General features: G+C 43.4%; 1 protein-coding gene across 9 annotated transcripts in view; it reads left to right on the forward strand.

The window, feature by feature from the left end:
• Nucleotides 1-25,056, forward strand: part of TTBK1 (tau tubulin kinase 1) — a 131,414-nt gene that overhangs the window by 95,084 nt on the left and 11,274 nt on the right. The gene's annotated exons all lie outside the window — the stretch shown is intronic.

Raw genomic sequence — 25,056 nt, forward strand, 5'->3', positions numbered from 1 at the left:
AGTGCAAGATGTACAAGGTCTGCAAGATGTGATGATATATGGCAAGAGCCATCTGGAAAGAACCATCTGTAAGAACCAACAGGGACACTTCACTGACATATTTAGCGTAGCTAAAGAAGGCTGGAGGTGCCTTCTTGGCCATAGCACATAATACTGCTGTGTGAAGTGACTGGGGGAGTTGAGTATGATGCAGTATGAAGGATGCTTATCACTGCAGAGTGATACTTAAAAAGCAGGCAAAAATGGTAAATCAACGGGATTGTGGGTGGTCACTGCTAATATATTAGACAGACTTGGTTCTCCAGCAGGCTGCGCATTTTTTTGCTCCAATGTTCTGAAATACCCTCTAGTTACTCCTGGGCCTAGCTTTGTACATAGAGACCAACACTGGACTTTTTTGTCAGGCAGGGATTTAGTTGTGCTTCCTTTGATGTCTGGATCCTTCAGTTGCCTCTATATACACAGCTTTGCAGTGACATTCATAGTTTTCCATTTGCTGTCACAAAAACATCTGCTAACTCTCAAAGGAAAAGTTACTTTGTGCCTAAAGGAAAGCAGAAACCTGTTCTCCTTAGGTACAGCAGAGATAGAGGGACAGTTGGTTGGGACGCTAATAAGAAGTTGACCAAGGACTTAACTAATGAAAATACTGAAGGCCTCACTAGCAATGACAGATGAAACCCAAGCCTGAGCTACAGGAAACCTCTGGGCTTGACTGAAACTGTGATTAGATAGTGTGTGTGTGTGAGTAAATCTTCCTTATCTTTGAATATAAACTGGGCCTTTAAGATAGGTAAAAGTGTCACTAAATGCAGAACTAGCATGATAGGTCATAGGCCTTGTTGTATCGATTTGGGACCTCGTTCTGGTCTCCCAAAAACTGCTGATCATCCATTGGTGTCAGTAGAGCACTAACTGAGAGCAAATGGGTAATCCCTGCTCGATGCTTTCTTCTGTTCCTCCATTCTTTGGCTCCAATATATAAGCCATTACTTGTTACTGGCAAAAAGACTGTAACCTCTGGATTGTCACAGAATCACAGCATGGTTGAGGTTGGAAGGGACCTCTGGAGATCATCTAGTCCCGCCCCCTGCTCCAGGATGGATCAGCTAGAGCAGGTTGCTCAGGACGGTGTCCAATCAGAATATCCCTGAGCATGAAGACTCCACAACCTCTTATGGGCAACCTGTTCCAGTGTTCAACCACCCTTATGGTAAAAAAACTTGTTCTTAATTTAAAATGGAATTTCCTGTATTTCAGTTTCTGCCCATTTCTTCTTGTCCTTTCACTGGGCACCACTAAGAAGAGTCTGGATCCATTTTCTTTTTCCCATCAGGTATTTGTAAATGTTGATAAGAACCCCATAAGCCTTCTTTTCTCCAGACTAAACAGTCCCAGCTCTCTCAGCCTTTCCTAAAATGAGAGATTCTCCAGTCCCTTCATCATCTTTGTGACCCTTCACTGGACTATCTCCAGTATATCTATGTCTCTGTTGTACTGGGCAGCCCAGAACTGGAACATGGCACTCCAGGTGTGGCTGAGTAGAGGGGAAGGACTACTTCCCTCAACCTGCTGGCAACACTCCTCCTAATGCAGCCCAGGATTCTGTTGGCCCTTTTTACCACAAAGGCACCTTGCTGGCTTGTGTTCACCTTGAGGTCCTGATGAACACCAGGACCTCCAGGTTTCTGTCAGACTGCTTTCCAGACAGTTGGCCCTCAGCGTGTACTGTTCCTGCCCAGGTGCAGGACTTTGCACTTCCCTTTGTTGAACTTCATGAAATTCCTTTTTGTCCATTTCACCAGCCTATCCAGGCACCTCTGAATATCAGCACAACCCTTCAGTGTGTCAGCCACTCCTCCCAGTTTTGTATCATCTGTGAACCTGCTGAGGACATGCTCTGTCCCATCATCCAGGTCATTTAAGGAAGTTATTAAACAGTAGTGGCCCCAGTATCAACCCCTGGCTACACCACTACTGACTGTCCTCCAGCTGGACTTTGTTTCCCTAAGCACAATGCTCTGAGCCCAGCAGCTCGGCCAGTTTTCAGTCCAACTCACCATCTACTTATCTAGCCTATATTTCATCATTTTGTCTATGAGGATGTTATGGGAGACAGAGTCAAAAACCTTACTAAAGTCAAGGTAAACAACCTCCTACCCCATCATCTGATCACAGAAAGCTATCAGGTACATCAGGCTTGATTTCCCCTTCATATATCCATGCTGACTGCTCTCCTTCATAGGTTTGGAAATGGCTTCCAGGAGGATTTTCTCCATGCCCTTTCCAGGCTTACCAGCCTGTAGTTCCCCAAGTTATCCTCGTTTAGAGCTCAGATGTTTGTTTGAATGTATGAACCTGTTGGAAGAAAGATACCGTAGTGCAAGTGTGAGGGATGGTGGTGTCCTCGTGAAGCTGTGTGGGTGTAAGAAGGAGCACACTATGAGCAGATGCTGCTGTGGGGAAAGTCAAGTAGAGAGAAGGCTCTGAATAGCCTGGGGGAATTTCTGACCCAAATATTCTCACATATTAGATATCTCCCAGTTTCAGCTGACAAGAAGACAGCTGCAGTGCAGCATAGACCTCATGCGAAGCTGTGGTATAGAGGGAAAAGAGGTTGTGGTGGTTTAGCCCCTGCCGGGGTCTGAGACCACGCAGCCGCTGCCCCTCCCCCACAAAGGGAGTGAAATACAAAGCCCCAAGACTGAAATAAGGAAAGGTTTAATGCAATAATGCAATAGCAACACAACCAACAACAACAATAACAATAACAGTAATAGTGATAGCAATTAACAGAGCAAAATAGCTACCAAATACAGCAGTTTGAAGCACGATGTACAAAACCACTAGTGCACCGAGCTCCCGCGCCAGGAAAATGTGACCTGCCAGCATGTGACAGTCGGCATGGTATCTGAATAACCCGGCTAGAGCTCCCCCCCACTGCTGGGGAAACTTAACCCTATCCTGGTTAAACCGGGACAGAGGTCTGTCATGAAACTATGTCCTGTTCAAGCCCTTCTGTCTGTGCACCACTCAGTGCAGCACTGAGCACCCAGCAAGCTGTTTTAACAGAGCTCTTAGGGTTTACTTTAGTGTATGCATTTCAGGAATATACTAATAAATCTGCTTATTTTTATTCACTAATGTGCAGCTAAAGCTATAAAAATGAGTGGAAAAAAAGATTGAATCTGCACTTCTGTTTACATATTAATCCTGACATAGGATTGCTGTTACTGTTGGAAATCATTTATATCCACACCTAGCAATATAATTTAAAAACCTGTCAAGTTCTTAAATATGCTGAGTAAATTCACTGACACTTGACAGAGATAGCAATTTACTGCTGCCTTCTGCATTGGAAAGAAATACAAATGTTTATACATTTATGAGTTTTAGCAATTACTTCTGACTGTAAGTCTGTGCTCATAGGTATTTCCTGACTCTGAATCTCCCTTGTTGCTAGTGTAATTGGCATTGTACAAAATTTTTTGAGACTTGCCTGCCTAAAACATGCCTGTCCAAATGATATTGCATTTAAAAAATAAAAGAAAAGTGAAGCAATAGTGGGAGATCATATTAACTCATCCTTACCCATTCTTGGATATATTCTGCAGAGTTCAGAGAGCATTTTGCTTACACTGTGTCTTACAGTCCCATCTCCCAGAGCCAAGAGTTCATCTTTTAGAAAAGGTCCCAATGTGAAGAGGCGCTGGTGTATTTCCTCACCAATTTAACTGTGTAGTTAGAATCACTCTTAAAAAAAATCTCCCTTGGTGCTATATTAGGCCTCTTTTCTCCCCTAGCCAGCTTTCCACAGCCAGGAGAGTACCAGAAATGGACTTATTTAAACTTGTCCATGTCTTGACCCTGAGAGAGCTGCAGCGATGGAGCTTATGAGCCCTTCTCAGCCATACCCCACCACTGGTGTCTTTGCTGAGAGATCATGCAAGGATGCTCAACATGAAGACCTGTGCTGGTAATACTGTGGCTTAGACAGGAGGCAGTCAGAAGCACATTGCATAGCCCGCCTGGGCCAGCTTCACCTGGGACTCCAACTTTACCTATAGTCACTGGGTTTCTTCTGTAAAAGTTGTGCTGAGACCCTCACTGAGCCAAGAAAATATTCTCTGTTCTGGTGCTGAGCCCACGGGTGTCTATATGCTCCTGAATTTCATCGTTGCCTCATCTGAGGGATGCTGTAGTTGTGACATTGCCTTTGGGAGCAGCACAGCTGGTCAGGGGACAACCACTTCAGTGACCCCAGATGCTGTTCTTCAATTGATTTGAGTGGGTGATGATTATTCCTCAGAAAGGAGACACAGAAGAGGACTGCCTCACAGCAAGGACAGGGCTCTAGCATTTTGGGTGATCTGTACTCTGGTTCATGTGGTGCAGAGCCCTGGGTTGCCCCAGGTCTGTTATCTGGAGGAACTCTGATTTGCACTGAGGACTGAAAGCTGAGCAGGGCTTTCTCTGGGTTATATTTTGGGCCTGGTAGCCTCTGTGGCCCCAGACCCTGGAGAAGTGATGAGGGAAATCCTTGTCACTCCTAGAGTGCTTATAGACAGCAGAAGTAGAGGGCAGAAACTACAACTTCACTGAGTCTGAGGCAGAAAGAAGAAAAGCTGGGCTGAAATAATCAAGCAACAGGTGGAAGCAAAACACAGCAGGCTCTCGGGTTTATAACCCTGGGCAGAAGAGGTAGGCTGGGGGAAGAAGGCAGCAGGAAAAATGAGATATGAAAAGGTTCTCTGTGTCTTGGTTTCCTTTCCCATCTACAGCATCATCTGTGGGCTGCTCTGAGGGCACCTGAGGGACTATTTCTCAGTGGTGAGAAATGGGCATTTGCAGAAGAGGGCAGACTCTCATTGCCCCTCACTCCATGTAATTCCCATTGAGCTGCGCTTGGTGTCTGTTGTAGATAGATGATGCGATTCTTTGACACTCAGCTCCTCTGGTTTCCCTCCACATGAGAGGAGCTTGCCAGCTGATGGAGAAGGATGTATGTAGAGTTGGCCTCTGTCCTTTATGCTCTTTAGATTCAGGGTCCCTGTCCATCCATGTGTTAGGAGTAAAGGATCAGCAGAAGGGTGATAGTATAAGAGAAGTAGTGCTCACGTATGCTCTATATATAGAGAGGTCATAACAATCAAAACCTTAAGGTCAGTATAAATTCCTAATTACATTTTATATCTTTAAAATATTTTGAGCTCTATCAACATCACATTTTTCTGGGACTTCACATGAGGGGTGTCGTAGTGCTCCTGTCCAAACAGAGCAGAATAGGCCTGATGGAAGGTGGTCCACCTGATTGCTGCCAAGGGCAAAGCGATAAAAGGGGGCAGCACCTCTAGCACTGACTGTGTAATTTAAGCATTAGAGCATCAATGAAGAAAAGTGGCGTGTCTGTAATCTTAGCTTCAGCCAGGAGTCATCAATACCTAAGTGCACTTGCTGGTGGGGTGTTACTATTTGCCCCTTCATGGCCTGGGCAAGGTCCTTGTCCTGTGCTGTGAAGGAGGTCCATCTGGGTAGCTGAAGTGATCCTTTCTGATCTGAGAAGCCTTTACCATGTTGGGATGATATATACATTGGAAATCATACAATATGCTGAGTCCAAACATGGAACAAAAAGTAATAAGAATTCCAGTATACTTAGTTGTGCAGCTTACAAACAGTACACCCAGGACTGAATTTTTACACCATCTATGCAAAGAAAAGATGGTTGTCTTTATGAGAAATTAGAGCTGCTGTCTAGAATTTGTCTCTCTCAAATATTCTCTATGACAGCATTATTATTATTATTATCTGAGAATCTGATCTATGCAGTGGCATGCAGTACATTTAGGACTGTGAATAATTGCTTTTCACTTTTAATGCCCACCACAAGCCGAGTAGTTCTCAGACACTTATGAAGATAAGATATCTGCCTCAAAACACTACAAAGATATTGAAGGTGACAGGAAAGAGATGAGACTGGATGAAGTTCAGCTCTTTTTCTCATATCATTTGCAAGGGCAACATCTCTAGTAAGGTAAGGAGAGCAGTGTTGGCTTAAGAAAATACAATATTGCCTTTTCACATTTCCCAATTGTATTTTGAACATGCAGAAACTTCCTGAAAAGAAACGCAGCACAAGGAAGGGAATGGATTTGAAAGGAAAAATGTAATTCCAGGACAAATGGTCTGGTTTTGGAAATTGAGGTTGCTGACTCCTGTGAAAGCACATAGCAAAAGTAGAAAGGGGAAGAAGGGTTTAGCATTTTCAGGGTGAAGAATCTGAAGTCATTCCTGTAATGCCTCTGTCTTCCATTCAGCGCGTAAAGGGAAGGTAGGGAGTGCAATCTCATCCTGGCACAGGCTGTCCTCTGTGAGTATACTTTCCTCCCTCTCCTGGCCATCCCGAGATTACAGAAGCAGGAAAGGAACCTAAGAGTGCATCTTCTCCTCATGTTCTCCCATGGCTCTGTGTTTTGAATTTCTCACTGAAAGGAGAGTTATACCCTGCCTGCCTTCCCAGCTGCTGCCTGTCCTCTGCTTACCAAAACTGGAAGCATTAACACTCCCCCTGCAGGTACTCAATACAAAAGTGTATCGGGAGGCCAGCAGTGTGGAAAAAGGGAAGTCCACTAACAGTCCCCAAAGTTGTCTTTGCAAATCCCTGGAGCAAGTTTAATTGAAAGAGCCCCTGAGAATCCCTCACTTTTAAATACATATAATCATTTTAGCACCAGATGTTTCACCTTTTCTCATACACATGGTTTCCAAGTGTGTTCAGAGTTTGACTATTACTTATATGCAAGATGTAGGAGTAGCCTAATGATATGTCAAGATGAGTGATGCCAGAGGAACAGAGAGGTGAGGCATGTGGCCTGAAGAGCCAGAGGAGGGGACTGACGTAGCAGAGCCTGACACTGCTGGTGTCACTCATGTCCGCGTGTGGCTGGGGAGAGCATGGCAGGCCCCCTGTAATGGCAGGCTCCTGTGGTGCCTGTAGGATCCCCGGGAATTTATAGACACAGAGCAGTAAGTAAGCCCCACATAGAGCAAAAGCATTTTTCATCTGCCAGCGAAGATGTCTGCAGCATGCGCATCACAAACCAGGGGCGAGTCAAGTCTTTGCCTGACACCTTTTCCTCCACTCTTCTTGGTCTTTTTCAGTTGGAGGAGGACAGGCCTTCTCAGCACTCCCTCCCGAGGTACAGCCCCCTGAGAAGACTGGCGTCCTCCGTTTTCTCCTCCTCAACCCTGGAGACAGAACACTACCCTCACGTTGGTGGCACTTTCATACAGCGCAGCCGTTCAGCGGAGAGCAGTCCCGTGCGCATGCCCCACCGCAGGCACATGCCCCTCACGGCAGGAAACCACAGACTCATGCCTTCCGTCCTCCGCATTTCCAGGTCCCAGCTCCAGCAGGTGTGGGCCCGCTTCACACACAAAACATAGCCTGTTCAGGGAAGCAGCAGCCTCCATAATGCAATAATAGATCCCACCTGCCCACAATATGTCACCACTTAATGCAATATTGATTCCCAGACAACACTGGCCTAAGGTACTGTAACTTTCAAAGCCCCTGCAACCAGACCCCACAGAGACTGAAAACATCTGCCTTTCTAAACCTCCCAGCAACCTCGGCGAGGGGCGGCAGCATGGCCGAAGATGAGAACGCAAATGGTGAACGTGTGATGTGTGAAAGAGGTGGATGCCAGGGCTCATCTCAGAGACTCGCTCACGTGTCCTGCAGCCTTGGGGTAGGAAGTGCAGGGCTGCCTCACTGAACACACACAATCAAGCCACAAACATTGTCAAATTATGACTGGGATGGAGAGACCGTGGAGGTATCAGCAAGTGTTACCTTCCCCAGGCAGATTGGTTCAAACATCTTTGTTGGTATCTTACACTGGGCCAGATCTATAGGCGGTTTTACTCCATCTAGATACAGGCAGACTCCCACTGGAAGCTCACCTGAGGCAGGACCTCAGGATTTGTCCCTCTTGTGGAGTTACGATCATGTATCTCTTTGTTGCTTTGGCTTTGGAAATCCTCTTGCTTTTGTTGCGGTTTGGTTTCCATACAGTGACCACATATTTCTGTCTCTCTAGCTTTGCCTCTGTTACATGACAGTGAACCTGTTTGTCTGCTCTCCACTCCTAAGCTGCTTCAGATCAACCTGCCTTCCCCCAGAGGCGCTGACTGTCAAGAGTTGGATAGCAAGGATTTTCTTACTGATCCAGCTGTATATTATGCTGTTTCTAAATCCCAGGAATTTAGACTCCTGCAGCTTTTCAGTGGCAGAGCAGCCTTGCTTCTTGGCCTTGCTTGGAAATGCCTGTGATAACAGATCTCACTTGAGAAATAAACTGGCCTCAGCACTTGGTATACAGAGCCCCTGGAGCCCTTTTCTAAAACTGACTTGAATCTCAAAGGAAAAGGGAGATCAAAGTTAATTTAAATTGTCATAAGTATCCTTATTTCCCAGGTTTGCAGGGATATATTGCCCTTTTCAGTATAGCTGCAGTGTAAAACATCAGGTTTTGTGAAGGCCTGTAGTTAAGTGAATGTAGTAACTGTCTTCTATTGAAATGAGCCTTTTGTCTGCTCTTCTGGGAGAAGAGGCAGTATGGATGTTAAGGTTAAAGAAGAAGGGGTCATTGCTGGTGCTCGGGGCTTTAGGAAAGTGCGAGTCCAAAGTAAAATACTCTGTAGAAAGTGTATAAGCACAGGATACAGACAAAACATATATAAAGCTCAGGCAGATGTGAAAATGGCATGGGATAAGTACAGGTGTTGGAAGAAAGTTGTGACAAGGAGGTATTACTGCATAGGTAGGGTGTTTCTAGTGGAGTTACAATGAATGCTTCCTTCCAAATACTGATTTCTGTAGGTATATATGCCCTGCCTGAAGCTCCCTTAATATCAGATCTGCCTTTCTATAAGCAACCCCAGACAGTGCAGCGCCAGACAAGGGAGGTGGTGCTTTCTGAAGCTCACAGGACCTGGCCTCGTGGGTCTGCATGCTGCAGGACACGCTCAGGCAGGCTGGGCATGCGCTGCCTCCTGCCTGCCCACAGAGCATCCCGGTGGGTGCAGGCATGGAGATGGAGGGGGCAGCACACCCTCCTTGAGAAGATTGAGCGTAGGCATGACCAGTCTCTTCCCACAGTCATTCTTGAATCAGTGACATCAATTTCTTGGTTTGCCCCAGGAACATGAGTGAACAGGACACTTTACTGCCCAGCCAAAATTTTTATCTGCAATTTGTTGATCAGTTTTATTTTTAAAAAAGACACTGGGCATTGGACTGAATTAACCAGTAGCCTAATCCTATTTGGCAGTTCTTCTCTTGTCAAGCAGAGAAACCAGAAAGAGCAAGGCTTTGCTTTTCTCAAAGCATGACATGAGAAGGGATGATTTGCTTAAGTAGACTCTGCTCTGATGTTATTTTTTCCATGTTCAGTAGAGACTTTAATAGAAAAGCAGATTCCAGAGAAAATGGAATTTGTGAAAGAAGGAGATTTAAAATCAGTAGCTCTTAATAATTTTTAGTTCATAGTCTCCAAGACACTGATGTTCATTTTTTAATGTCAGTTTTAGGAAGTAAAATTTCTATTGTTCTATTTTTCAAATACAAACAGGATAACTGGGTATTTATAAACTCTAACCTGCCTGTTTCAGACAAGAACAATGACTAGCTGATAAGTAGCTCCATACATAAAATGTAAAGGACAGTAATCTATCTAATGCTACTCATCATGGTTATATATAGAACTGTTCTTGCAAAGTAAACTTGATACTTGATTCTTTTAAGTTCAATTCTGATTGATAACAATGGTTGTTTTATATAGACCTCAGTAAGACTTCCTTCTAGATAAAATTATTAATACATTGAAAACCAACTAACCAAACAAAATGTTTGTATGTTGGTATCTCTTTACAAGTGGGGATGTTTCTCATTAGGACTCCTGATCTCCTGCCCTTAGCTTAGCACTATTCCATTCCTTTAGTGGCTGTCAAGAAGGAAAAAAGAAACCACTAAGGAGAAAGTTTGCAGTGACAGGAAGATGGGTAGCTTGATAAAATAATACTGGCAGGGCAGCTCTGCAGTGAGATCTGGATTGCTTGATAAGATGCTCACATTCAAACTAATTATTGCATTCAGCCAGGGACAAGGTCATGTTTCTAGTATGAAGAATATAGGTCACATGCACAGAGTGAGAGAAACTGTGCCCTGGGAGGTGGTGTCTCCCAAAATGAGATGAGAGTTAGCAGAAATAATTAGCTGCATGTAAGTTCTCATTATGCTGCTATAGCAAAAAAAAAAAAAAAATCTGCTTTGATGTATCAGCAGGAAAATGAAGGTGTAAGCAGAGGGGAGATCTTTTGTACTGGTGAGATCTCTACCAGACATCATATCCAAGTCTTGTATGGATTTTTTTTAAAAGATTTTCAAAACCTAAAAAAAGAGAAGTGATACAAGAATTGTTCGATTCTGTAAAACCTACCTCATAGAATGAGCTTGAAAAAATGCAGTCTGTCATTAAAGACAAAACTAAAAAGTGACATGATTGCTGTTAGGAGTACTTGCCTGAAGGGAGCAAGATGGGTTTTTATTCTGCCAGGCAAAGATATGGGTCTAGGTGCTGGAAGATAAAGTAACAAAGGTCAAACTAGAAGTAAGATGCTCATTTTAAAGACATAGGTGGGTGGTAAACCACTGAAATACATTATTAAAAGACACTGAATTCTTTGCTGTTCAGATTCTGTAAAGTGGGATATTGATTTCTAACCTAATTCTGTTAAACCATCAAATTTGTGCTCTATACCAGAATAATTGGATGTGTTGCTGTTGGCTAGGTTTTATGGGAAGTTTTATTTCATGATCAATATGGCCTTTACAATTTAATTCTGAACAAATTAATTGGTGCTAATGGCTGGAATCCTGATGTTACAATAGTATGCAAAGAGTATTAAAAATAATCAATTTGCAGATTTTTTTAACATCTTCATCTAATGTTGTAATAATTACTATGGAATCCACATATTGTTGAGGAACAGTTGGCAAATTAAAGAAATGTGAAAATAGCTTTCTTTTTATATATATATGGAAATGTAATAAATTAAAATTAGTTACAGTACAATTCTAAAAAAACCTCTGTAGATTACATTTATATTGCATTTATTTATTGTGTTTCATTTATAATGACTGCAATTATAAATGTAAATATGTCCAAAATCATTTATCAAAAAAAAAAACAACTAGAAAGCTCAAAGGAAGTGGCAAGCAACCATTTCCCATGGAAGGCTGAGCTTTCATGGTCAAGTTAGGGGAACAGAAGTGTTGGTTCTCTAACAGGTACCCTTCTACCCCCACCCCATCCCATCCAGCCCTTTCCCCTGTGCCAGTGCTGGTGTTCATGTGGCTGCATGGACCTGCACTGGGAGAAGGAAAGTTGTTTTCAGCTTTGGGTCATTTCCTGCTTTGTTTCACTGTCCATTTGCACAACTGACAGCACTGGCAAGCCAGGGTCAGCAGGCCAAAAAACAGCTAGTGGAGGGCTGTTGACACAAAAAGTGATCATGGGGCTATGGGCTGAAAAGTTAGCTGCCCTAGTTATTTTTCCTGTTATGTTTGATAAGTTTCCTTAAATTCTTCAGCTGGGGTAAATAAGTGTAAATCAATACTAGTGAAATAAAATTCCCTTTTAGCATCAGAATCTTAGGCAAATTGTGTTCATCAGAACAGTCCAAGAACAGGGTTTGTGTCCTAAAAGAGATGTTCTTGGTTTTACTTCCTATTGTACATAGCACTTGTTCTCAGAGTCCAAAATAAGGATTGAAACGAGCATTTCCCAGTCCTTTATGATAACAGACATCATTAGCATCAGAAGAACAGGTGTAGCTGTTGCTAGGTTCTCATGCTCTACTTCAGTGAGCAAATGCACATCAATTGTATATACATACAAAAGCCATCTTTTTATATCTTGGTCTCTTGGCTCCTTTCACTTTCTTTCTATGCTGAATGGGAGATGCTTCCAATTTATCACTTTCTCCCCAGCCTCCTTCCCACAAGAAGGAGCTAATGAGATGTGATTTCTATGAAAACATTACTGTAAAAGCTTGGGTTAAGCTAGCGTGAATTGGGTAAATGTAGTTATGCCAGCACGCATTCACTCTCAGTGGAGAACGTTTTGGTGGGAGGGGGTTGGCTGAAAATAAGCTACACTGACAAAGGTGCAATTTTGCAGATGCCAGTGCAATCAACATGATATACCCATGTTGACAAAGTCCCTGGTGTGAAACTGACTTTGTCTGCCATTCCCATACTTTTTTGCCAGTTTTGAGGGGCAGGTAAGTGGAAGAATTAAGTTGCATCTCCTCTTTCACTGTTTAAAGTCTCTTTTGTTACAGTGATGACAGAATGTAAAACAGAAATGCCCTGTAAGACAGCCTTATGGGTGATATAATCCCATCCCTGTGCTACCTCTTTGTGATGAAAAGTATCTCTTGCTCTTCCATTCCTTCTCTTTGTTGTGAGTCTGAACCTGAATATTGTGGGAGTCAAGGCTGCTGCAAGGCTGCTGCTCTGAAAGGGACAAACTGGTTCAAAAATTATATTTGTTGTATTATGTCTTTGTGATTCCTGGAGACTTCCAACCTGGACTGATGCTTTCCTTTCCACATGACAGATGTTGACTCCAAGACCTTTGCTTCAGCTCTTTTCCTGTAGTTCATGTGGTGATACTTTAAGGGTCCCCAAGGACAGAGGCAGATCAGCCCACCTCTCAAATCTGTGTCCACATGACTGACTCTTCCAGATGAGTGTTTAGGAAGCTGCTCTAGATGCCTTTCAGTTACTAGGTACTCAGCTGAGGGTGAGAGTTTGAGCGTACCTTCTCCCTTCCAGTGCTGGGAGGCACCAGGCACCACCTGAACTGTGAAAGTTATTGGCAGTTGTCACCTCCCCAGCCCAGGATGAAGAAGCTATACTTGGACAGTTGGCCTCCAGACTGGATTGAGATAAGGCAAATGACTCCAGGACTGGCTGACATTCTCCTCTGGGATCTGGTCCATTGCTCCATAAGCAGAGATATTGCTGCTCAGCTGCCACCCAACTAGCTTATGTTTAAATGTGAATCTGGATGCAAGAACAACAGCAGTCAGCTGTAGCCCTGAGCTTTTAATAGGCTTCACATACAATGTGACAAGGATGGAGAACTCACTCCTTGAGAAGCTCTCTTAGATATAGTTGCCTCTTTGTTCCCCTTTGCCTATCCCATCTCTTCCCCATATGACAAAACTGGTTTTACTCCACTCTGGTTGCCGGTGCATGTCCCACTTCACATATTCACCTGCCCCCGTGGTTTACCTTCATTGCCATTCATGGTATTTCATCCCTCACATCCTTATTGCATCCCTGGGTACCTGCACTACCTCCTGCCTTTGCCGTTCCCTAGAATATGCGAGGCTTGCCTCGTGCACCAGTTTCCTACACATTGCATATCTCATGTTGCACCATACAATCCCTGTAGCACTTTGATCAGCATCTTGCCTTCCGTCCCTTTGATTTCTGTGGAGGAAACAGTGAAAAAAGGCACATTTCAGCACTTGGAGCATTCTCGGCTCTACATGGAGCCTATGTGATCATGTTGTTTAAAGGCAGTTTGATTTCAAAGATAGATGATAATGGAAGATACCCTTCATTTTCAGGACAGTTTCACGAGTTTCAAATCCTGGAATCCTTAGGACTTAGCAAACTCCCCAAAATTATTGTGTACGTGAGCAGCTAAATTTAGAGAGCTAGCAATGCTTTAAGACACAGCCACCATCTGTGATTGCAAACCATGTAAACAGCTGGTTAAACACCACTTCTATTGTTGTGAGCTTGTCTCTAAGTTTCATTTAAATTGGTGCCTGGTCTCTGTGAGTGAGAATATGTCTCAACTCTAGTTGCAAATAGTACAAGCTCTTCCAACTGGATGTTTTCTGGGCTGGCAAAAGTGACTCTTCCCCATTCTCTAGCTGGGGAGTTGTGGGGAGGGCAGGGGGGAATCCAAATAAAAATAGAAATAAGTAGGGTATTTCAAACAGCCAGGACAGGGCAATTTTAAGTGCAGCAGAGCTGACACTTTCCTCATTAATTCTAAACTTTTAACTCACTGGTGTTTCCTCTCGTTGCCTGTCTTACCTGGAGTTATCGCAGAGTAGTGGATTTTTAACTTGAGGTTTGGTGTTCTTCACTTTGGCACATATAATGACAGTTCTTCCTTTATCTAGCCTATGCCACGGGCATTAGGCCATCGAAGTATCTTGTTGTTTTAAACAAGCTCTGTGTTTCTTCTGTGATCCCATTTGGCAGCTAGCACTCCCCAGCTGCTTCTGCGGCAGTCAAACCCGGGTGTTACATGAGAAGGCAGCATGCCTTTAAGAACCAGTCAACAATCTTTCTTCCTTTTTGAGGTGAAAAAAAATCAATTTTTGATTTTTTTTTTTTTTTTTGCATATAGGACTTCTGGAAAGAGACCTATTGTTTCAAACTGTTTAGCGATAATAAGCAAAGATGTCTTCAGCAGCTACCCTAGCCTGCTCACAAGGCAGAGAAGTTGAGTGACACTTCAGTAGTTGGGCTGTGTTTCTTTTCCAAAGGTGACTGTAAAGCCAGTTAACGTACACCTTTTCTAACTCCTCCAGGCTGTGAGCACTTCAGAATGAGAAACAAAACAAATGTTGTTTGGGACGTTTCTCTGCTCCGGGCTTCAAACATTTCATCCAAAGGGGGGTTCCCTTTGGAGTGTTTAACTACCTCATTTGTCTTTTGTTTCAGTACTATCACCAGGCTTTGGTACCATCTTTTATCACTGGCTACACTGCCCCAAAGTGTACAGCCTCTTCTGAGAGACTTGATAATTTGCTTTGTAGTACAAGCCTCCTGCAGCCAGATGGGAAACCAGAGCAAACACCTCAATTTAGCCTTTCCAGAGTTTGTTCAGAAATAATACTAATAGTCACAGTACTTGTACTTTCCTATGGCCTCTTAACCCAAAAGATCCCCAAGTGCTTTATTTTTCCTGTGAGTCACTTCCCTGCTGTTTGACATGCAGGACCGCTGGAGGAAGTCAGCAGCAAATAAAGCCTTTTCAGAACATGTCATGATGAAGCCAGACATGAAAGTTTGATTGCACAGAGAGAATTTCAGGAGGTAGGATATTATTTCATGATCTGCAAATTGTCAGGACAGAGAGTGGGACCAATATACCAAATATAATAAATATCACAGAGGCATTTCTTTGACTGCAAATCACCAGGTACTTCACTTGCTCTCTCATGTAAAAATGCACTATTTGAATCTGGTGCTGTGATCCTATGTAAATATATTAAGGCAAGAAAATATAACCATTGCTAGTTTAGTCCTGTGTTGTAAAACAGCTCAACAATAGGATGCACTGTGAGACTGAAAATCAGACAGCATGGAAAGATGTGTTCAGTCCTTTTTCTGTTTTCTGATGTCCTTCCCTCTCACGCCTCCATCAATTAATCTTCCATGATGTGTATATGTGGAACTTTTAAGTGCTTGGCAGTGGTACAAGATTATTCTTGAAAATATAAAGAGATTCTTCTACTGCTCATCTGGAGGGATTGGTGACAGATACCCACCATGCTTGTCCAGTGGGTCTAGCATCACTTCCTTAGGCTATGTGGAGTCTCTGTGATATCCAGTCACCTTTGTATTACAGCCACATAATATTGCATCAATGACCTAATTTATTTTTATTGTAAACTGCTGGGTTAGATGAATGACATGTTTTATTAATGGTTGTCAGTGGAGATTTATTCACGCCACTTTCAGAACTTTATCTGGAGCTGAGACCGTTTTGCAACTTTCACATTGAATAAGAAAGGGATCTATTCAGAAGAGAAACTTTTATTTTTCCTTTTCAGTTTTACCTTTGGTGATAAATGGGAAAGAACTATTTGGAGATAACTATTGTATATTTGTCTAGCTCTGCTTGGCAGTAACAGATGGGCTTCAAGAGGCTAGCTGAATAAAATTGCATTTCCTAGCGGACAAGGTCAGAAGCCTTGAAATCATGGATGATTTTCAAATTCCTGTTAGTGTTTATAGTGAATAAATTGCCCCAGATATTTCTCAGCTGGAGAATATGGGGTGCCTTTCTTCTTGACCTGCTTCCCCTGTAGTTGCCAGCCCTCCCCAGAGTGACTGGAGGAGATGACAGTTTCTGGAGAGGATGACCAAAGTAAGCCAGATGTGCTTTCCTGATTTCACTCTTATCCCCAGGGTGGTGTTGGGATGCTTTTTGCTGGCGCTTCCATTTCTGATTGTGTGTATGTTTATATGTGTTCATGACCCACACATGGAGTGTGAATGGCCACGCATGGTCATGCCTGACAGAAGCATTTCTATGCCAGTAATGGGCCACTTTGCACACATTCAAGTGCTCAAAAGGCTGTTGCAAAGAATCCATCTCATTCAGTTACAAAAAGTATTCTCATGGTGTCTGGTTCAGATGGCACACCTGGCCTCCTTTGCATGTTGCAGATCTGATTTTGGCAACCTGGCCTAGCCCAGTTTTCTTAATTCAGTGTCTTGTAGTATACATATCCCTCCATTCGTCATTAGCTGGTGGCAGAGTATTCTGGCGATAGGAACAGTGCTGCCACTTGGGACATAATTTATTAGTATGCAAACACCTATTTTGGGTAATGTTAAAACATTAAATAAAATGTGTAAAGGCGGAACTACCTTTCTTTTTGTTGCATTTTTATACCATGTGTTTTGTGTTTGGGTTTCTATAACACACCTGCATTTGCAGTTCCATGGGACAGCACAAAGATTAATTTCTGGGAAATGTTTCTAAGTATTATTTGATGTATTGCAATTCCTTTGTATTACATCTGCCATTGAAAAAATGATGTTACAATGAATGTACGTTTTAAACAAGCTGCTAACCATGTAACATGGGGATTGAAAGCAATCCCCATTTTACATTCACTTGCATGTATTTTAGTGTTTGAAAAGAAAATTGCTTTATGTTTGGAGGTTTTATTTTTTCATATGCAAAGTGTTTCAAGTTGGTTACCTCATCTAGTGCACTTGCCTCATAAGAATTCCCAGGGCTTCCTCCAACAACTCCAACAAGTTTCTCAGTTTAATTATGAGTGCAAATAATTGATCTGGCAACATGAAACACAGCAATGGCAAATTTCTTCTGAACAAGTCAGATAAGGAGGATTTCCATGGGACTCTTGCCCCTTCAGCTTGGTCCTTCCAAAAAAAAAAAAAGCCAGATCAGGTTCTTATTCAGCACTGCTGACTTCTGGTTATTTTTATGACTAAGGAAGATGTTTAGCTTTCAGAATCTCTTTCTTCTTCTTTCTTGCTGCTATTAAGTTGCCTTTACAATTAGGGACTAGAACAATTTTTGGATTATCATTTCCTTCCACTTTGCTCGTCATTTCCTGAGTCTCTTACGAGTGATAAAAATGAGGTGATCCCCGTGTCTGCTCAGACAGGGAGCTCTGCATTGACTCTTGCTGGAGACACTGATTGCAGAGGTGGGAAGCTAAGTGGCAGGCATACCATCTTTACAGAGCTATTGCTTCCGTCCAAGACGCTAGGAAAACTGGCACAAACCTAACAACATATGAAAGCACAAATAGGGAGGAGCAGAGCACTTATCCAGCATAGGACTGCACCATCCTATTCACCTTGGTAAAAAAAAAACAAAGAGAAGGTCTGTGGAGCATTTGCTGGTAAGATGCTGGAAAGGAAAACATCTCTCTGACACTTATGGTGCTGATTCTTGGAATGTGTTGATCCTGCAAGCAAGCGTGGTAGCTCTAAGACCCCTGCTACTTTTACCTCATCTGATGCCGGTTTGAAGAAAGAGCTGCTTCAGAAACTCAGATTCTAGTTTTTTTCCACTCACTGTTGTCAGTCCTGCCAGATGTCCCAGTCCTTAACAAGCTTAGTCTATGGTGGCAGAGGATAATGTCACTTCCAGGATATGCTAAGGTCCTGATAGTATCCAAATCAAAGCTGTTACAGGGAAGACTGGACTACGGCTCATGCTGTCTGTGTGCCATCTGCATCTCTCAGGACTAAGGCCGCTTCCCATTCCCAATGGAACAATTAACGTCATGTTGGGAACTTGATTTCTGCTTCTTGGACTTTCCAGCTCCCATGAAGAATCTCAGGGACCAGCATATCCTTCCTTTGCATTACCTTGTGTCACCTGTTAGACTTCTGTTGCTGCTAAGCAGGAGAGAGTCCAAACCATATTTAACCAACTGCTACTCAAGTAGGAGGTAAATGTGGGTTTCTGTAGTCATTTCTACTGAGAGGAGACAAAAACTGTAGGTAACCTGTTGTGCTTCCTGGTTTGCTTGAGAAACTTCATCTGCTGGGATTTGAGTTTGCTTGAAGCAGTGGATCTCAGCAAAGTCCCCTTCAAGCAGGGCTCCAGCATTAGGAGGCACAGCAGAAGGGCTTCCTCAAGTTGCCAAAAGTCCTCATCGATTGCTAGGGCCAGAGGGTTTGAAGAAGCTGTGGAAGTTTGTCTCAGGGGGAGGGCAGCAGGGAGACGAAGGGAAAGCAGCCTGCTGTAGCTTTAAAGGCAGTACTGAGTAGGGATCCATTTGGAAGGACGTAGTTGACTAAAGGGATCTGAAGCTTGTTTTCCTTGAGTCTTTTTATTCTTCCTGTATCTAATCCCTTTAGAACCTAAGGTCAACCCCTTTTTGTACTGCAATAACACTGTAATATATGCTTGCACTAATTCTTCTGGCACACTGAGCATGCAAGACCAATTTAAAGCTTTTTTCAGAAGAAAAACACTGTATTATTGTGTATATAGAAATACTGAGAGAGAATTTGAATTCTATCTCCTGTATAAAAGCATGCATTGATTACCTGTATGTAGACCATGCTGTAAATGCTGCAGAGTACTGTAAAATCCTACACTTGAAACCACAATGAACAGGCAATGTCATAAAAAACAAACAAAACAGAAGCTGTGCAATGGATTTTGTGCCTTTTTTAAATCCATGTATGTTAATCCAGACAATCGGAAAAAAAAAAAAAAAAAAAGAGAGAAAAAAAGCTTGTATACTACCAAAACCTTATTAAAGAATCAAAGGCAGCACCTTGGTGATGGCTGGGTTTTTTGTTTGCTTTCTTGCTTTATTTTTGTACTTCCTTTGCTTTCCAGCTCTGGGAAGGTGTCCCCTGCTCTTCCTTGGGTACGTGGGAGCACCAGGAGATAAAGGAGCGCTGGTAGAAGAGTGAGAGTTTAACTATCATTTACATATGTGATCACTGAACACTTGCAGTTAGGACAGATCTGGGAATAGAAGCAAAGTTCTGTGACTGTTGGAGATGCATTTCATGTACTTTGGAAAGGCCGCACTGTGAGTGCAATTTACATAAATTTAGGCTAGTACCAATTTCACTGACATGAACCCAGTCATATCACAGCAGCAGGATACAACTAGCCCCCACTTATGTAAGTTTTTAGAGCTCTGCCTTGATGGTTACCAGTATCCAAACTGGCTAAACTTAACCTAGTACAACTCAACACCTGTGAACACAGGAGAAACAGTTTATCATAATTCTCTTGGTTTCTCACATTGGGCATCTTCCCCTGGCTGGCAGCACGGTGTGCCTAGGGTGGGTGGATGGTTGTCTCCCATCACACATTTGACAAGGTGTTTAAGCACATCTGGTAAACTTCCAGCCCCTCCACCCCACAGAGATAGATGCAAAATTGTGGCTGTCCTGCAAGTAATGTACTCCTGCCTAGGCTGCTCAGTGGATCTGACCATGCTTGCCTTTCATCGTAACTCCTCTTTGAAAGCAGTCTCTGCTGTAGAGCAGCACGTGGTTCAGCTGCAGTTGCTGTTGGTCTGTCTGGGATCAGGTTGGAAGAGAAACACAGCAACAGACCCTGTCTGCTTTGGTGTAAAGTGCACAGTTACAAATTCAGTGGTTTTCTGAAAGTGGGAAGAGGGAAACTGCAGGCAGTAGGTGCATGCAAAGGCTCTGGTACCTGTGGAAAGAGTGGTGGAAACTTTCCCTCTTGCAGGAGGAGCATAAGACCCCAACTCCTCAAAGTCAGAGAGCAGTTTGTGCAGGCAGGTGGTATATGGGAGGAAGAGCTAGGGTTAGGCTGTGGTCTCTGACTTACAGGGTTGTACAGTGTATGAGTCCTTTTTCTCTCCTGGGAATTGTTGGGAGGGTCAGGATTCTTCTGAGTCTGCCTCTAACTGGGTCCAAAGCCCATCCGCTCCATGATGAATGCCTCAAAGAGTTGTTTGCCTCTGTAAGGCTGTTGGTATGTGTTAGATGTGTACATCTGTCAAATATTGCAGAAGGATGCACTGATGCCGTAGTGGTAATGATGGTCTGGAAACGTGGTTTAGAGCAGGGTCTGAAACAGAACAGTAAATAGAAGAGATGCAGCATTTTCTGAGTTTATGTTAGGCAAATATTGTGATGTTTTCCTGTACCTGGTGGGTTTTTTTGTCGTGGGTTTTTTTTCACAAATTATTTCATTTAAAATGTTTAAAACCAAGAGGTGGGAGAAAAAAAAATCCCAAATTCTACAGTCTAAGGGAAAACTGATTAGGGTCACACAGGAAACTGTTCCCTTTCCCCCATGTTGATGCAGAGCTGCTCAGGAGAGCAGTCTTTTCTGGTGGACACTGGGCTCGCTCTGTGCCATGCCATAGACTGCTCTGCTGCGGAGGCGTAGGCACAGGCAAGCTATAGGGTCTCTTCTCTATGCCCTCATGAGTCATGAGATCACCAGAAAGCCACACAGGCAGAGCAGGTACTGTCATCACTTTTCATTGCTGTAGGAACCTGGGCAGAGTGTGCATGACTTCGCATGGGGCAGGACATATATGAACACGTTAATGAGCTGGATGCCAGTACTGCCCCTGAACACACCAGTGTGAGTCTGCTCCGTGCTGCTGTCTGGGAAGAACATGCCTGGCTACGTTCCTGATTACAAGGGGACCTGGGAACTTCTAATGCAGGGTTGTAAACTTGCTGTAGTAAAGCGGAGACTGCATCTTCGCTGAGTTTTGCAGTATTTGCAGCATCACTGAGACATAGGAACTTTACTGCTGCCCCTGTTTGGTGATATAAGTAGTCTCTGAGGATGTCTCAGTGCCGATGATCCTGCTAATTTGAACCCCCACCAGTTTAGAGTAAAGACAGCCCCCCAGACTCCACTTAGCTGTTCGTGAGTACAGGAGCAGAGATGGACTTGAAGGGTCTGGTTTCTGCCTCTGCTAAATATGAGCAGGTAGATCTTTTTCTTTCCTGACTCTCCTTCCTCTCTATATTCTAACTATGGCCTCTGCAAAGCAGGGATATTTATTGCCTTCCAAATACATATTGTTACACAAAGCAGTTACTAGCCAAATTGAATTTAAATGCAGTCAAGTTTTATGGAGAGATAGAGTGTTAAAGAGGTGAAATGCACAGACTGTGTGGGGAACACATGCTCAGACACATATACTGCCATACTCATTCCTGGGCAATTGACTGACAAGTCAAAAGAGAGTCAGGAATGAAGATCTGAGCCCAAGCAGGTGGGAAAAATGGTTCACTGTCCAAGGACAGGCAATGTGTCTTCTGAGAAAGTGAGGAACACAGGCAGAGATCAGAGCTTGCTGGACGTAAAGGAAGTCCTTTTGACTCAGATTTGCCAGCTCCAGTGTAGCTCTGCTCACTCACAGTCTTGATAGCTTTTTTTCTATGGGATGGCTGCCTCAGCTCATGGCATAGGTCCTGCTCCTAGTGGAGTGAGCCTAGCAGAGAGCTGCTGAGATGATTAAAAACTAGAAATGTATGACATGAGGAGAGGCTGAGAGAGCTGGGTTTGTTCCACCTTAAAAAGAGAAGCATTGGGGTGGGATCTTGTTTCTTCCTTGAACTACCTGATGAAAAGATGATGCCAGACTCTTCTCAGAGGTGCACAGTGAAAGGAAGAGATGTGATGGACACAAGCTGCGTGAAAGGAAAATTGGATAGAGGAATTAGATACAAAGAAAAACTTTCTCACCATGAAGAGCCTGAAACACTAGGACAGGATCCCAAACAGGTTGTGGTATCTCCATCCCTGGAGATACTCAAAACTCAGCTGGAAAGGGCCCAGAGCAGCCAGCTCTAACTAAGTTGGTCCTGCTTTTAGGGGTGGTTGGAGCAGAGACCACCAGAGATTCCTTGCACCTTTGTTATTCTGCAATTTTAAGACACAGTCTAAGCCTCTCCACTCCTGCTGACATCTTCCCACAGTTCCTCCCCATTGATACAGCAGAGCAGAAAAATTATTCTCCAGCCTTTGGGGAATAGTCCTAGAGCAGCTGAGTGTGCTGTAGTACAAAAGACATATGATGACTGTCAAGAGAGGACACAAGCTTCTCTAGTGAGGGGTTCAAACTGGGAACACCTTGTTCAGCCAGGTGTCTGCTTGCAGCTAGCTGCTGATCACGTTAACTCAACAGTGTCTCAGACTTTGATGCCCTAGGACAGTCTTCCTTGTTAACAGCTTCAGGTGATGATAGTAATGAAGATAAGAAAATATGTGTTAAAATAATATTTGACCCAAGAGACATTTCAACTAAGTTTCTTTTAGTTGGGTTTGTAAGTAATGTCTGTTCTCCATTTTTTTTTTTGGCATATTTATGCTCTTTGGATTTTCTCCATGGTGCATTTACAGTGGCAAAACAACCACAGTCTCAGGTTGCTTTAAGGAATGCATTCTGGCAATTTTGGGGTACTGCGTGCAAGACGTTAAGCAGTCCAAGTCTCACAAAGGTAGACAGAAGCCAGGAAATCACTGTTGTGCTTAGGGTGCAGTGTGCATGCAGGAAAATACGTGGGGAAAATGGAATGACAGACAGAAAGGCTAAATACCATAAGGAATTTGTACAGTCAGAGATGGAAGTACATGGAGGTAAGAAAGGTATCCACAGCACGACTCAGTGACAGCAAAGGGAAACCAGAGCAGAAGGAAAGAACTGTTATTTTTATTACAGCAACATCATGCTGTCCAGCTTCATGTCATGCCTTATTGCTTAGTGCAATCTCATCTCAGAAAAACTTGCAAGGGAAAGAGCTGTTGAGGAAAGAGGGGTTGCTGGAGACAGGGCTGCTGGAGGGACAGACTGCAGGGCACAGACACCATAACTCTGGCCTTTATAGGATGTGCACTGCAGGACTGGATTCAGTTCTTCTTGACCAGAAAGCATATGAAATGACATAAGCTCCCAATAGCTGAGAGGAGATTTGAAGGTTTACATATACAAAGAGAAACCAGTGGTCCTCCAACTGTACCATCAGCTACAGCATCAAGAAAATGGGGTGGAGTAGCAGGTAAAGCCTTGTTGGGGATTGGGTACTCTTTCCAGTGGGAGGCTCAGCACAAGGCAAGGTGTTGGTCAGGGTTTCTTTACCAGTCCCACTGGGGAAGTACGTCTGTTTGATCAGGACTGCAGGGATAGCACTGCAGGTGTATTTCTTAGGAAAACCAAATCCAGCCAACAGGCAGAATCCAACCTTAAGCTGCTGAATGGACTAATTTCCAAGAAATGCCTGAGGGAGGAAGCCAAGTGGGTAATTTCCTTTGCAAAGGGTGGTAAGTCCCTCTACCGTCCAAGTTCCACATCTGTCATCCTGATACAAAAGGTAGAATGGGTCAGTGAAAGCCCAAATCAGGTTAATACAGGGCCAGGCTTCAGCTTTAATGAAAGAAAAGCAGCTTTGGACTCCAGACACATTGCCAAAACCAGCCTGTGTTTTAATTTATAAGATATGAAAGGAAATATTAAATGGATAGCAATTATCACCATGCATAACAGCTTGGTGCTGCCCACCAATCTATTTGAAATGTCCCTGTTATACATGAGCATAAAGATCCTACATTTTTCAGGCATACTAATAGGGCAGTTGCTCTGCACAGAATAACATCAAGATTTTCAGCGCAATTTGAAATTGTGTCATTGGACTCAAAAGCTATTAAGGCTTTTTTCACCCGTAGAGACAAAAAGGCCAGTTCCCATAGCCAGGTGAATGTGCAAGCTGTTGGCAGCTCTGTAGCCCACATAGTTAAATGGGTGCTTGTTTAGTCGTGCATCCTAAACATCCGCTGACACTGTCAAATGCTGCTTAAAAACGGAGTGTTTGGAGCCCTTCTGGTCATGACTAGGACTTTTCAAAGGTAACATGTGATGCATTATTGACTGGTTGAGTTTATGGAGAGGCTTTCTTTTTCCAGCCCTCTTAATAGAAGGATGACCTAAATGTTTTTTTTAAAAATCCATTTTGCAGAGTGGTGCTGTTGTGGCTTTCATTTATAACCAATTGTTAATTAGGCCAAACTTTGATGGGGATTTCCTATTTATTTTGCCCTTTTTTGCTTGTTTGGTCAAGTGTGTGCATGTGAGTGTGAGCTGCTGCTTTTCTGTTAGTATTATTTGCCATCATGTCACAGCCTACTCCTGGCATCTTACAGGCAGTCTCTCTGCCACAGACTGCTGCTCAACAAGCTGCCTCCACCAACTGTCCTGTCCTCCCATTGCTTTCAATGGTTGGACACCCCAGAGTCTCATAATGATATCATAATATGTCAGCTTTCATGATGTACTTGATGTACTTTAGTGAAAACAGAAGCCTGTAGACGACAGAATTAGGAGTTGCTGGAGGGACATGGGAGCAGAAGGGAGGGACAAATAGCACAGCGGGGGAACACAGGAGCCCTACAAGGGTCATTGCCCCAGGGACAATGGTAGATGGTACTGGAAAGTGATCAGGAAATTTATCTATCCCAGAGGGGCCCCTTGAGTTCACTGTGGCCTGGGCATAAAAGGGCGTTGCTCAATGGTTCCAGTAAGGAAAGAGTGAATATGTAAATATATCAATACTGAAATATAGAAATGCTAGAGGAGATTGGGAAACATGAAAAAATCCTGAGGAATTACTTGTAAACAGCTCTTTTAGATCCAGGTTAAAGACTGCTGACAAAGGAAATC

This window comes from Strix aluco, chromosome 3, assembly GCF_031877795.1.
Source record: "Strix aluco isolate bStrAlu1 chromosome 3, bStrAlu1.hap1, whole genome shotgun sequence".
NCBI lineage: Eukaryota > Metazoa > Chordata > Aves > Strigiformes > Strigidae > Strix > Strix aluco.